At 40.2% G+C, this 14,777-nt stretch overlaps 1 protein-coding gene across 3 annotated transcripts in view; it reads right to left on the reverse strand.

Annotated features, from left to right (window-relative positions):
* The window catches only part of LOC147176922 (semaphorin-4B-like), a 60,102-nt gene that overhangs the window by 38,236 nt on the left and 7,089 nt on the right, over positions 1-14,777 (reverse strand). Inside the window, exon 2 of one of the 3 annotated variants that reach the window (XM_086071752.1) lies at positions 13,655-13,731. The gene's annotated coding sequence lies outside the window, so the exon portion shown is untranslated. Of the gene's footprint in view, positions 1-2,811; positions 2,922-13,654; positions 13,812-14,777 lie in introns of those variants that run through there. The other 2 variants (XM_086071750.1, XM_086071753.1) reach the window with 2 other exon arrangements.

Below are 14,777 nucleotides of genomic sequence, written 5' to 3' on the forward strand. Positions count from 1 at the left end.
AATAAATAAATAAATACCAAATTGGCCAGGAAATATTCAATATTATTGATAGATATTAGTGGTGGGAATCTTTGAATGTCTCACGATTCGATTCGATTCCGATTTTTGGGCCTGCGATTTAATTCAGAATCGATTTTCCATTAACTCTTTGACTGCCAGACGTTTTCAGAAAAGGGATGCCGCCAGTGCCAGCCGATTTAAGCATTTTGACTGATTTTCAAGGTCCACAGAAAATGTTCTGTTTGGACTATGGAAACACACGTACTACCAAATGAAAGATTGGACTTTCATCTTTCATCAGAAAAAAAGAGTTTGTTTCTACCTTATTCCGTTCTTTAGTAATCAACAATAGAAAATGGTTAGTTTGACCCAATTTCGCCTGTGTTGGACCAAAATACGGAGAAATCAAGCTTTTAGTGAAACGATATTATTTCATGCATTCTAGTGAATTTGACACTTCTTTTTGTCCATGAATGATGCCACAAACACCTAAATAGTGCTTTACTTCTATAAAACACTACCACCAAGAATGAAAAAGTGTTTTTTGATAGCAAAATACGTTTATTTACATTCAACAGTGTAACAATTTGACAACAATTTGGCAAACTATTTACAAATGTGTGCAACTGTGGTGCTATTTACAAATATGTGGATGTTTCAACGACAGTTTTTCTTTTTGTAACACTCTCCTGCGTGCAAGGAGACGCAACAGCATTTGCACAAGATTGCCTCTTCGCGTGCGCCACTTTCTTGCCGGCCGTTTTTTTCCGGGGAATAGCAAGTATATACTGCAGTGTGTCATCAAGTCTAATATCAGGATCATGCTACGGTTACGTTACGGTGGTGTTACGTCTCGCTTCCCCGTGTCCTTCAGTTGCTATACCGGGTTGGTAGGAGATGTTCTGATCCATTTTATCCACTCCATTCATGGTGGCATCGTAGTCCAGAAACAGTGTCTTCTCCGTGATCAGACTGTACCCGCTCCTCCGATGAATATGCATTGGACTCGGGGTACTCTTCATTGTCCGATCGAATGTCCGCTTGTGCAGCTCCGCGTTTTCCGGCCTTAGCAGCGCTAGCCGCGCTAGCCGCGCTTTGCCGGTGGGGCTTACTACGTGTTCATAACAGTCACGTTGGCGTAGAGCTCGGAGTCATCTTCATCATCATCATCAATCTGCATTGGTCGATGCCAACTCTCCATCGCCCGATCGAATGTCCGATTGTGTAGAAGTACCCGGCCGGCTATTGTGCGCGTTTTCCGGCCTTAGCAGCGCTAGCCGCGCTAGCCGCGCTTAGCCGTGAGGCTTACTACGTGTTCATAACAGTCACGCCAAAGCTTCCAACTTTGGCGTAGAGCTCGTTGTCATCATCATCGTTGACATCAATGCGCTTTTTAGTATTGATTGATGCTTTCCGTCTTTGAAAAAAATGCTCAAGCTGAGCTGCTTGTAACCGGTTGCTTGGTCAAGCCATTGTGGCTTGGATCAGCCATTGTCTCCTCAACACTCTAGCTCCGCCTCACGTCTTCTACTGACGCCCACGGTGGGCGGCCCATCCAACCTTGTGCAAAGAGAGTCATCGCTGCCCTCTAGGGGCCAAAACGAGTCTTTTACTAACCAGATCTGCCTGATACTTTCAGCACAGCTGCCCAAGGCTTTCCTGCACCCGTTTTTGAAAAAAAAAAAAAAAAACATAGGGGACGTCTTTTAGCGTCCTCGGCGCCCTTCCCTAGGTTTATGCTAAACGTTTTATAACGTTTATGGCAGTCAAAGAGTTAAGAACGATTTTTTGATTCAAAATGATTTGATTGGCAATGATTTTTGCTTCAATCTATAGATTTGCAAGGAATTGTAATGATCTACTCCAGTCTGACTCGCTAATGCTAATTAGCGCGCTACTCGCGGCACTTTTATCACTCAAAAGAACGGCTCCACACTGCAAAAAAACAACTTTTATTGGAATAACTTGATCGTGACTTTTTCCTTCTACTCTCTAATGTGGTTACAACTTAACAGTGTGTTAGACCACGTGGAACCACACTGCCCCCTAAGTGGCCAAATCGGGTACAACATGAACAGCGCTCCAAATAAAGGCACACACAGACAAAGGCCAGACAGTATAAAATTATTTAAATAAAATCGATTCTGGGACATTTAAAATCGATTCTGAATCGTACTAATTGAGAATCGCAATTCAATATGAGAATCGATCTTTTGGCACACCCCTAATAAATATAAATTGTACCTTACATAATACATTAAAAATTAATCATGAGATGTATCCAAGTGATGTTAGCCATACCGCTTCAGCTAGTACAACTGACAATAATAACAGACTGGGTCATTGAGCAATTGGCAATCAGTCAGTGGTACTACTATTGATAATAGAATTTTTCACTGTACTGCTTAGTACGCACGTACTGTACAGTGATGCCTTGACCATATGAGTCTCCCGACCTACAAACCGTCATTCAAGACGATTCTATTTTTGCTTTGACTTGCGAGCAAAAGTTTGAGAAACAAATGCTGTAAGGTGACACTGTAGTCTGAACTCAACTTTCAAAGGTGACTCTGCTCATAAAAAAACAAGCACACACACTAACTGGCACACATTTCCCAGCTTCCTTGTTTTTCTCTATAGAAAAATCGACAAAAGAAAAGAAAGACGCCATTACGATATAGCAACATCGCTAATGTCCGACTGGCATGTCGCGCTACTAACTATACATTTATGTTACTCACAAACATCGCCAAATGTAATCAAACGTCACACACGTATCACGTTGATATGCAAAGATTATGAAATACTCACAGTCATTGCGTTGACCACATGAACAGATTAACACACGGAGATACAGGTAGCTACCATGCATGCAGTAACTTAACTGATTTACATACTCTGCTTGCTACTTCAAACATTCAAAGACTCAAAGGTTGCAACATTTTCCAAGAGGTAGCGAATGACATCAGTCACTTCAAACGCGCGTCAACAGTCATGATGAGCACAACACTTCTTCGTTTGTCTGCATGAGTGTATTATACTGCCGCCCGGTGGCCAAGTCATGCACAGCAGAAGGGGCTGCAATGAATTATCATAATACACGATCTGTTCGTTTATATTGTTTAATTGCGTAATAAGTATAAGTTTTTTCAAATGTGATATCACAGTGCTATTTACTTTTAAAAAAAAACAACACTTTATGAACATTTGTGTTGTTCTTTCGGGGAGGCTGGAACATATTTTTGGTGTTTCTATAGATTTCAATGAGGAAAGATGATTTGAGTGTTTTGAGTGACTACAAGCTACTAACTTTAATTACTCACAAAATTAGGCATGGCCTAGACATATTTGTAGAAATAGACCTTATTTCTTATGAACTTCTTGCTTCATGCAATCTGCATTCCATTGCCTTGTACTTGTATAATAACAAAATTGAATCAATCAAATTGAATCAGGTATTATGTATGTAGAAAACAGTGACCGTTATATATAAAATGTGCAACCCAGGAGTACAGTATATATCATTATGTAGCATCAATAGGCTGTGGCCCGAAGTCAAAAAGTAATTGTTTTAGTGGGGAACTGTATTGTGAATGGACCAATAGGAGTGGTGACACATTTGGCAAAATAAAAAATAAACAAGTAAAATTTGTCAGGTTCTGAAATGTAAAGAAGAGCGACATACCACAGATGATGTTGCTGTGATGCCACATTTACATCCCAAACCTCCTCCAAAGTTCTAAAGAGATGCCGATGTTTTGATAGTTAACAGCCCAGAGCACATGGCGTCTCTGGACGAGGGCTTTTTATCAATGCAAATGCTCCCTCAAGAGCTCATTCAAAGGGTTTTAGAGCAGGTAATAAATCCATTGGCAGGGCAGGCTGGCTGGAGAGGGGCGGGCGGCTGCGCTGGTCTGCAAGTGGCCCCCGGTTGTCTGGCGGCCGCTGATGGCAGACTTCCTGGTGATCACAGCTCTAGCTGGCAGGCGCCGCGCAGATTTGTAGATTGCCGAGTATTATATTAATGTGGCAGTTCAGTTTACCATCTACAGTGAAAGGGCGCCTAGAGGCCAGACACATTATAGAGTTTTGGTAGAGAAATGACAGCTCCATGCAAAAATAGGAATAGAATGGGAATAACACAATATACATTAGTCATGCTAGGGATGTTCTTTGCGATTATGTACATTACTGCCACCCACAGGACTGGAGGGGAACAGTATAGAGTGTTGTACATTGCTGTATTTCTCCTGTGTAGCACTCATTGTTGGGTTACATTGCTAGAGAGTCATACTATTTACACTGACACTGGGATGTGCCATTCAAACTCAAACTGGCAGCCCCAGTATACTCCCTCACTGGAATTTCCCTAGTTCCATGAACATATCATTACTCCACTTGAGAGGTCTTTGAATATTTAATGAAAAGCAAAGGCTTTCAGTGAGGATTCCCGGCACCACTTTTGTGAATTTTCATAGAGGATAATCCATACAGAAAATGTGTCAAAACATTTTTCCTAACCCTTTTGTCACACCGGCGAGTATAGCTTAAGCCCAACAACAACAATTTCACGTGACATTAAGATACTCTTAGTGGCCTGATACAGCTACAGTATGTGACACAAAGCATCCAATCCCGGGTTGCTCAGAAAGTAAAGAATCAGATGCTTTCAAAGAATTGAAACATTTAAACCGAGAGTATTTGGGGAATCCAATTTATGCAATGACCCCACGAATAAGACCCTAGTAATACGGATGCAACTGACAGCATAAACATAAAAGACAAGAAAGGACAATTATGGGACTTCAATTCTCAAATGTCCTGAATCAGATCGCTAAACTGCATCCTTCGTCAAACATAAAACGAACATTTAACCATATTTGCAAGCGGCACAAATAAAATACTTTATTCATACTAAAAATAATCGCACACAACGCCTACTTTTATTAACGCAATCTGGCCTCTCGTCGTCAAGTTAGTACCTAGTGGCCACTACGCTCAGTGCCATGCAGCCCATCTGGCTCATCAAGGAGACGCTCTTCTGCTACGTGTACTGTATGGATAAATGGTGGAAATCTGGTGCCATATTGCTCACAGTTACAGATTCATTAACCTTGAGAACTCCCACGGAGGCTCCATATTAACACCTACATCTGTTGGGATGAAGGAAGGAGCGTGACATCCTCATTGGTGTCAGAGTAACACAACTTCGGCTTATGGGTGTGGTGTTGTTATTACTGTTGAGGTTTATTACCGTTATTCCTCAGTTTATGCCTAAAAACCACACTGGCGGGGGTTTGGGATTCCAGCAACGATCCAGCAGAGTTACCGGAGCCATTGTGTTGGGAACAGAAAGAGCTCAGTGGGTGACTGACAAGACAGAGGCATCATGCTGGGTCTGTCTTAATAACTCACATTTAGCGCAGCCTGCTAAAACGCAGCAGGGGAAAACACAGATTTAAAATGCATAGATGTACATGGCCTACGGTACATTAACTTTCCAATTCCAAGCTATGATCTTGGATTCAAATTACAGCAACAAAAAAAAAACACTATGTGCATTATTTACTTATTTGCATATTATAAACATAACAAAATGGGTGCTAAAATGTAAATTAGCTAAGAGACGAACTCCTCACAGCATGAAGTCCATTGACGTGCACGATTTGGGAAAGAGATGAGTCAATACGAGGCTCCGCCGTCAATTGTTCACTTTGCATAACAAACGGAGCGTCTTCGTCGCTTTGGACGCACAAATGTGTCATCACGTTGCCATAGTGACAATATAGCAAAGTTAAAGGTTTATTGACTTGGGCTCACACTTGCTCAACTTTGTTCACGGAGTATATAAAATGCACACTTCAATAAACTACTTTAAAAATGACTTTTCCCACAGAGAATTCCAAGAGAATGCCCACGGCAACATGCACACGACACACAGGTTGGAAGGCGAGATTTGAACCCAAAACCTCATAACCCTGCTATGGGAATGAGACAGGTGGGAATAAGACAGGTGGGGACTATGGAGACAGAGTTCCTGCAGACGTCTCCCAGACTCTTAAATAAATCACCAGTGGGTTAAAAATAAACTGCAACCCCTCCTTGTCGCAGTCAGGCCAGCCGGCAATTGACTGCAACTAAATGCATCAATGCTGGCGACTTTCCGCGTCAAAGCATGACTCAGCACGTCTGGCCAAAAAAACGAGGTCGGAGGGAAAAAAACGAAAGATGAGACGGCAGCAGAGCGCGATGACATAATTGGGAACAAAACGTGGCGCACCTTTTACAGTATGCAAGATGACGTGACGTCAAATTGTTGATGTGCTCAACTTGTCGTCATCATCATCAAAGCCAGCTCGTCAACAAACAGCAGCAGCCTGCAGGTATGTAAGGTTTTAAAAACACGACTACATGGCCATCATAGTCATAATTTTATACTTCTGAACTGTTCCCTTGGAAACTGCTCAAATCACAGGGTATTGAACGCATCAGTCAAACAACAATACAGGAGGCTCTCTTGAATTTACGTCTCCAATGAGTGGAATGCTACAGCCAGACTCGGGCCGAAAGCAAATTCAACTATTCCCGTGACACAGTTACGTACTGTGTGAATTAAATGTTTGAATACATAGTTACGAATCTGTGCTTGGGCCGATCCGACGGGGGGTGAGCACATTCGCTCAAATCAGTAAATTTAAAGTGGAAGACACACATGGCAGTACGACAATCAGCAAGCGGGTAGTATTGAGAAACAATTATTATTATTTTGGTCGTACAAAATAACCAGCTTCCAATTGACGATTCCGAGCTTACGCCACAAGTCAAAATGGCGGTCTTAACTCTGTGAAATGACACTGCTCTCGGCTGACTGAAAAAGCACTGGACTTTAGATCCTTGTCATTTTATTTGTTGTAACCCTGTTTTAGGGTTATCATCAAACTTTTTCTCCTTGCTGTCAAAAAGAGAACAAGCAAAACAAGTTGAATCCACATTCCAATTCCTATTCCATGGTTAGCATCAGACTGGTCTCCTTCTCAACTCCCATATGTAAACTTTTTATTTTATTTTTTATTTTATTAATGACGCTTCTATACCAGTATGAAATGGGCAAATTCTATTTACAGAGTACATGACTTCTTACTTAATTATGAATTCAAAATACAGTAATTGTCAAGTCACCCAGCGTCTCGAAACATATTGCAATTAACCACAGGAGGGTTCAAATCCCCAACTAGTGAATAGAAGAATAGATTTAGTGTGAATACTCTCATTTACATTCATTCAAATACAGCTCAGTATTGTTGAACAGTCTATTTCTAAGGACTGTGAGAGGAGGTAAGTGCTTAAGAGAGTTTGGGGGTCAAATGGGTTAACACTGATATGCTGTTGACTTGGAACCGATGATCATTTTCAGTAAAAGTGCAAAGTATAATTAATGGGCTGCGTTTCGTAATTCCCCACAGTCACCACTTGACCACGGCATCTTTTACACAAACTGCTTCGCACTTACCAGAAAATCCTTTTATGGCATTTAAAAATGGCCGCTATTAGTCTCAGAACTGGGAGGAAAGTAGATTAAACTAATCTCATTTGTTTACTTGACTCGTTGTAACCCATTTGAAGTAGCGTGACACGACAGAAACGGTTTTGGAAAAGGCCAAGCACATCGTTTCCCTTAGAGTCCTTTAGTGTCATTGCACTCATGAAGACATGCGGTCCACTTCTCCTACGGCTGCTATGCTAATCTCTTACATTTTATTACATTTTTCCTCAGATCTGCTGCCACTCGAGTGAAGTGAAGAAAAAAAATCTCTAATTAAGAGACACACATACTGTAGAGGCACAACTAGCCATTTATTGAAAGGAACAAAGAGTCAAACGCACAAATCCAAAAGCAGAATAGGCCATAACTCACACCGAGATGCTCACTCTAAGCTAGCAGACCAATCAAATTCTAGTTCCTGATGTAACATCACTAGGCCACGCCCCTTAAAGCTACACTGCGCGATCACAGGTCACAAGCATTCAATGTTGCCTTTTGGCCTTACCGCTTACTTGAAAAAGATGTGCAAGTCACTGCGTTCTCTTTTTATGTACACAAAATCCCAACTTCATTGGAATTAGGTTTGTATTAGCATTAGCTTTTTAATATTCTACTCTCTGTTGCCAATTTAAGGGAAACCTGTTCCCCCAAACTGCATGTGATATACTTTGAATCTCACATCTCCTTGTTTACAAGCTTGTAGATTCCGCAGCGGATCGCCATCCACCTGCGTGACGACGCGAGTCGCGCATGCGATCAAAGTGACACTCGCGCAATTGCACAACGAGGACTTCCGTGAGGTCACGGTGCTGATTACGCCACATGGAAGCAACAGCAAATACACGGCGAGCCACAGCAGACCAGCGATCTCATGACTTCAAGTCGGTGTTGGAAGGAAGCCATTAAATCCCTGCAGTTTCAGCAACGTGACGACTCATTTCATTACCGCTTTTGACAAGCCAGACAAAAGGTCTTAAAAGGGCATCATGTACTTGTCAGTACAGTACAGTAGCAATCTATTGAGGTCCGACAAGAGTGGAGCAAACTTTTACTAAGACACGAATGCTTAGTGTAGCGTGTGCGCCTCACAATTGGGAGGTTTTGGGTTCAAATGTCAGCCCAAGCCTTTTCTGTGTAGGCTAACTAATGACGACAAATGTTGTTGTTTCCAGGAAGTAGTACTCAACTGGGAGTATTAAATAGCTTGAAGCCTCTTTTCTGAAGAATTGTTTAATATTTGCCAAAATGCTGCTTGTGTGAAGTGAGTTGAGTTCTGTTATAATTAGTGGTGTCAAAATGTGTGTGTTAATTTGAGTTCATTTAAAGGGCATTTAACGCCACTAATGTTTTTAATGCACGATTATTAACCGCCCCTTAATTTCAGTCGCAACGCAGCAGACACATGTCAAAATTTAGAAGTAATACATTTAATAATAATGCATATATTTGTGGAGACTGGGGTGAAGTTGTCTTCTATAATTTTAGAAATTTTATGAATTTCACAAGTTGCTTCATGTTAAAGATTAGATAGCTCTTAATATGAAAAGAAAAATGCACCGAGCTGTCACCAATGTCTTACAAATGCAATTATGCCATCTAGTGGCAGAAATATGACCTCAACACAAATCAATATCACACACTTTTTTTTACAGTACAGTACAACCTTTTAATTTAAACTCAATTTTATGATTTATTATGAAATTACTATATTGACTAAAAGATGCAGCCATATTACTATTTAACATTTTCTCCACTTTTATGTTAATTGTATGAAAACGTATTGTATATTTTATTTTACATTTAGAACATATAAAATTTGCGATTAATCGTAAGTTAACTATTGAAGTCATGCGATTAATTCCGATTAAAGAATGTAATCGCCTGACACCCCTAGTTATAACGCACATTTTCCCCCCCAAAAAAATAAATAAAATAAATATATATATATATATTAGATGGACGGTTTGTATATCGAAAAGTTGTGTGACTCATATCTACCTCAGAGCTCCTGGGTTTGAATCTTAGCTTAGGAGTTTGCATGTTCACCTGAATTAACAATTTAATCAATAGGTAAATTCTCTCACTGAATGGTTTGAACTCCTGTTGCCAGTTGCCTCGTACTGAGCAGAATAAGGATGAATCATTGATGAATCTCAACCTCTCATCATTCACATCATGTTGCACTTCTTTCAAACCAGCCAAGCGGCGCACTCCATTTTGCCCAAATTGCCTCAGGACCCGATTAATCCACATGATTATCAAGCTCAGCCACGGCTAAATCAAGTCAGGCTGAGCACTTACTCAAGATTGCTGCTATTCTGTTCACCCTAAGCTGTCTGGTCGGTTTCAAACGCACCTACTGAGGCTCCTCTGCTTTGTTAGCTATCAAGTAGTGATCCTGGTTTTGTATTTGGTGCCAATAAAGGAAGTCATACGTCAATATGAGGTGGTCCCTCCTGGCACCAGTGCCTGATGGAGGCCACAGATAATAACCGGCCACAATGAAGCTGGTCATCTTAAACTGTGAAATTGAGAATAATGAGCTTTTTTAATGTTTTTTTTTTTTACTAATAAGCATCTGCTCCTCTGTATTGTTCTGAATGACAGCTGCTGTAGCACAATACGATGGTTGTGTTTTGCAATAGAAAACGTAGTAAATCAGATAGTTTTGAAAGGACTAAAGGAGTGGATTTTCATAGAAACACATTCCGGACCAGCTGTTTTTCATCGCAAAGTGAGAGTTTTATCTTTTCCCCTGCACTGGTTTCAAAACAGAGAAGAGGGAGAGAAAAAAGGGAAAGAATTTCTCTCTGGAGAGAAAGCAGCTTGTTGCATAATAGATTTCCATCTCAGCCTTGTTCAAATTGATACTGGCTCGAAGTTCTGACAACCACACACCTCCATTAAATGCCACCCCCAACATATACACAGTATGCTTCCAATTGTTGGAGCAGAAATCAGAGCAGGGATGTATCATAAGTACTAGTGCTATCAGTGCTCCGTATCGGTGCGTACTCAAGAGTGAATAGTCATACTGGTATCAGTTTTTTTTGGGGGGGGGGGGGGGCAGTAGCAAGCATCTCTAAAAAGCTGGTCTTGCTATTGGCCCAGCAGTACAAGGGGGCGGGATGAGGGCCGGCTCACAACCGGCCCCTAAAACAACTTGATGAGAAAAACAAACACAAAGTGCACACTCACACAGGAACTGCTGTCAGCCGCAGCTCACGCCCTGACGCTCACATGCAGCCTCGCGGACTTCACATGCTACCCAAGCAGGGCCCTTTATCTAATTTTCAGATACCACTGGGCCCTCATGAAGCTTTGTTAAAAGCAATGAGACTCTGGTCTCCACATGCTGACCGTTCCATGCGGAGCTGTGGGTGGAGCATGCATGTTTGTTTTGAGTCTTTGAATGTGCGTGTGATTGTGTGGGTGGGTGGGGATCCCATGTGTGTGTGTTTTTTTTCTTCTTCAGCAAAACGAGGCGGAAGAGGAGGAGGGGGCTATAAGTGTTTCAAGGAATACTTCTTCCTGCAGCTTTTGGTTTAGAGTAAAATGAGGGAGGACGAGTGTTGTTCAAGCTCACGGGCTATGATGATGAGGTCGTCTGAAGGTCTGATTTCATCATAATCATCATCCTCTGTGTGATGTCACAATCAGCGACTCATCAACTTGATTAATGCAACAAAGCATTTTTCTGTTTCTTCACAGGAAAAAAAAAAGTGAAGTTTGTGATGAAATTTTACACAAGAGAAGCTTAAAGTCACGCCCTGAACATTTTGGGAAATCTTCAGCGCATGATTTGTCTTTATCCAAGCTGACTTTTTTTTTTGGGGGGGGGGGGGTACACAACCATCATAATGCTTCATATACACAATTGCCGCTATAATCAAATCAAATTTGAAACCAGAGGTTAAATTGTTAAGAAACAATTTGGTGGGAACAATTGTTTGTGACATCTGTTAAAAGTGAAGATGAGAATATTTAGCAAGAAACATGAAGTAGACCTCCCCCTTCTTTAGTGGGCCACTTAAGTGATGCTGCAGGCTGGATCTGGCCCCTGGGCCTTAGGTTTGACACCTGTGATTTAGAGTTATTCCAAGACCATTCACGTTTTTGGAATGTGGGAGGAAGTCGGAACACACATGGGAAATTTACATTCACACCAATAGTGAATTTAGATTATTAAGTTTCTAGTTAAAGTACAACGAAAACCCCACAAAGGCAGGCCTGAGTTGAGATTCGAAACCCAGAACCTCAGGTCTGTGAGGCAGATGTGCTAACCATTAAGCATCTGCATTGCCTAAACTATAACATAGAACTGTTCTTTGTCAATCTTTGGCCAGGGTTAAAGGCTGCGGTAATAGTTTTTGTTGTTGTTTTTGACGTGTCCTATGTCGTAACAGACTTGCACTTTGCATGCCAGGCCACTAGTTGGCAATATCACTTTGTAAAGCTACTTAATTTGTTTCTTAATTTGCGCAATGTGACTCTGCACAACATGGTAGCTTTTTTTTTTTTTTCTTAAACCATTTATAGTGATGTACCTCCTATGTCCCAATTTAGGTAAAAAAAAAAAAGCGTACTACATTTTACATCCTTGCTAATGTGGAAGAGTGCAATGCCACAACAGCTTTGGAATGTTATACTATGGCACATTTAGTAATCAAACAGTAGTTTGTAGACTCTACTTTTTAGGTACCAAAGAGAGTAAATAAAAATATAAATATACAAAAACTCAACATGAACATGGTTCTGAAGTTATGTGCAAACAGTCAAAAACAATTTTAAAAGAGGGCGTATTATGGAAAATGTCCTTTTTAATGTTAATGCACAAATAGTTGGATTGTCTTAAAAAGTGTCTGTAAGCAAGCGTACGATATTTATGCATGGGATAATACTGTAATCGAATTGAGCAGAGTTTGGTTGAAAATAATTCCAAGTCCAGGCACTCAGTTGGATACTATTAATGCAAAAAGTATTTATAGGGCTGCAAAGTGTAATCATTAAAAACAGCAACACGTATCGGCCCACCGGCCTTCTTTCAGGGAGTTGGCAAGTGGGCTGAAACATGTTGGTGTTTTTAAAGATTTTGAGCCGCATAAATAAAGACTTTTTACATTAATAGTATCCAACTGAGTTCCCAGACCTGGGATTCTTTCCCTCTTCTTTTTTGATGAATATTTAAGCTTTCCAAGAGCACCAGGGCATGCCAGCTCTCCATTGGTTAGAGTTTAATCTGGATTTGATCCAGATTTTGGTGTGAACCAGCACATATGACAATGATCAGAATGACAAAAAATGGGCTTCTAAACTGAAAAACAATCATATCTATTTCAGATTAAAGCACAATTGTGTATATGCAGCGTCAGATGCCGCAATATCCAAACAGAGTTTAATCTGGAATTGATAGATGTTGATGTGAACCCACAAGACCATAATGTCACGAAACTGGAGACTTAAAATAACTAAATACATAAAATCCTGGTTTTTAAAATATACAAAACTATTTCCTAATGTTATGTGCAACAATAAAAACTTGAAATTAAAGTTGATCTGATCAAGGTTTTTTTTCCATGTGAACCCATACATTGGTGACAAAAGTACAATTTTAAAAATCTCTTGCTTTTCTATTGTGCAATAAACAGTTTGCACACAATTTCATGTCTGCAGGTTAAAAAATACGTTTGTGTCCTGAATTTTATGTTACCTTTTTAATCTGTGCAAAACACATTACTCTCAGTTAAATTTCGAAGCCATTTATTATGCTGCAAAATTTAATCTGGATCGGACCCTGATCCCCAATTTCACGATGTCTTAAAAGTTACTGATAGTACAAAACTTAAAAAGAACAAGGCTACAAGATTGTCTTAATTTTTCAAAAAGGTGTCATTTTAAATATTGAGTTGAACACCAACAAAGTTTGCACATCTCTTGTCAGACTGAGGTTAACTTAAAATGCTTGAAATCGAATTGATTAATTTCAAATGAATTGTAGCAGCCTGAGACGGTAAAAAGAAGAAGAAAGAAAAACAGAAAAGAAAGAAATCACTGCACGATTTAAAACAGCTCCGCGCGTACACGCAGGAAAAAAAAAATATTGTTACTCACCACTCTTGGCTGCTAAATGCAATTTAAAAAATTACACATCCATGTAACAGATCCAATGGTGGCTGAAGTCTGGGGTGCTGGAAAGAAGAAAACAAAGTAAAAAGAGATCAGGTTTAAATCCACCAAACGCCGCTCCTCGCATTGACGTGTCGGCCAAACCAAGTCCACTCTGCTTGTGTGTGCGTGTGTAGTGTGTGTTTCCACAGAGGCTGCAAAGCTTCAAGCTCCGCCCACATCTCACGCTGCTGCCTGCCCTGTGTGCCTGCCTGCCTATCTACCGTGACGTCACTCGCCACCAGGGAGTCCTCAAACTATCAATAGAAGCAAAACAAATACAGTTCTCCAGTAAATGTTGTCACCCGTGACTTCCCTTTAGCTTGCCTAAAAGCAATCTGGATCAGATGGTCAAATGGAGTGAGAGTTAACCGAGTCTGGGAAATACTGTAAATGATAACTGTGCTAATTTGCATCAACATCTGGATCAAAACTGGATGTAACTTGATTTGCTTGTATAGCTTCTGTCCCTGCAATCATGCATCAATTGTTCAAATTAAACATAATTTGGGGCATTATTATTCATATTAGATCCATACATCAAGTCAATTGTGTTCAAATGTACCTTTTTTGGTGGATTTACACCAAAATCTGGATCAGATCCGGTTTGACATGTTTAGTTTTGTATTTTTGCACAATATGAAAGATGGGGATTTTTTCTTTGCCATAAATGTCTGGAATCACACCAGAATCAGATTCAGGTTAAACTTTCTATAACATGATCGGTTCTGAAATTGCATACACATTCAAATTGGATATTCATTTCTTAAAACATCCCAAATTAGAAAAGAGGATTTTTGTTGTTGTTGCATGTGTGGATTCACAGCAAAATTGGGATCAGATCCAGTTTGACATCATATGTAAGATTATTTTTAGATATGTTGTACATGTCTATTTACACCAAAATAATGATCAGCTCCAGTTTGATATTCTGACCCTAATTACACACGGGGATAGAAAGGTTTTGAAGTGGGTATGATTTCACAGGTATTTCTTGAATTTTATTAATCACGAAATAAGGATTCATACCAAAATCTGCATTCACACCAGTTGGATTTATTTTAAGTAA

The sequence above is a fragment of the Leptonotus elevatus genome, chromosome 3, assembly GCF_054856555.1.
Source record: "Leptonotus elevatus isolate MCC_2025b chromosome 3, RoL_Lele_1.0, whole genome shotgun sequence".
Lineage (NCBI taxonomy): Eukaryota > Metazoa > Chordata > Actinopteri > Syngnathiformes > Syngnathidae > Leptonotus > Leptonotus elevatus.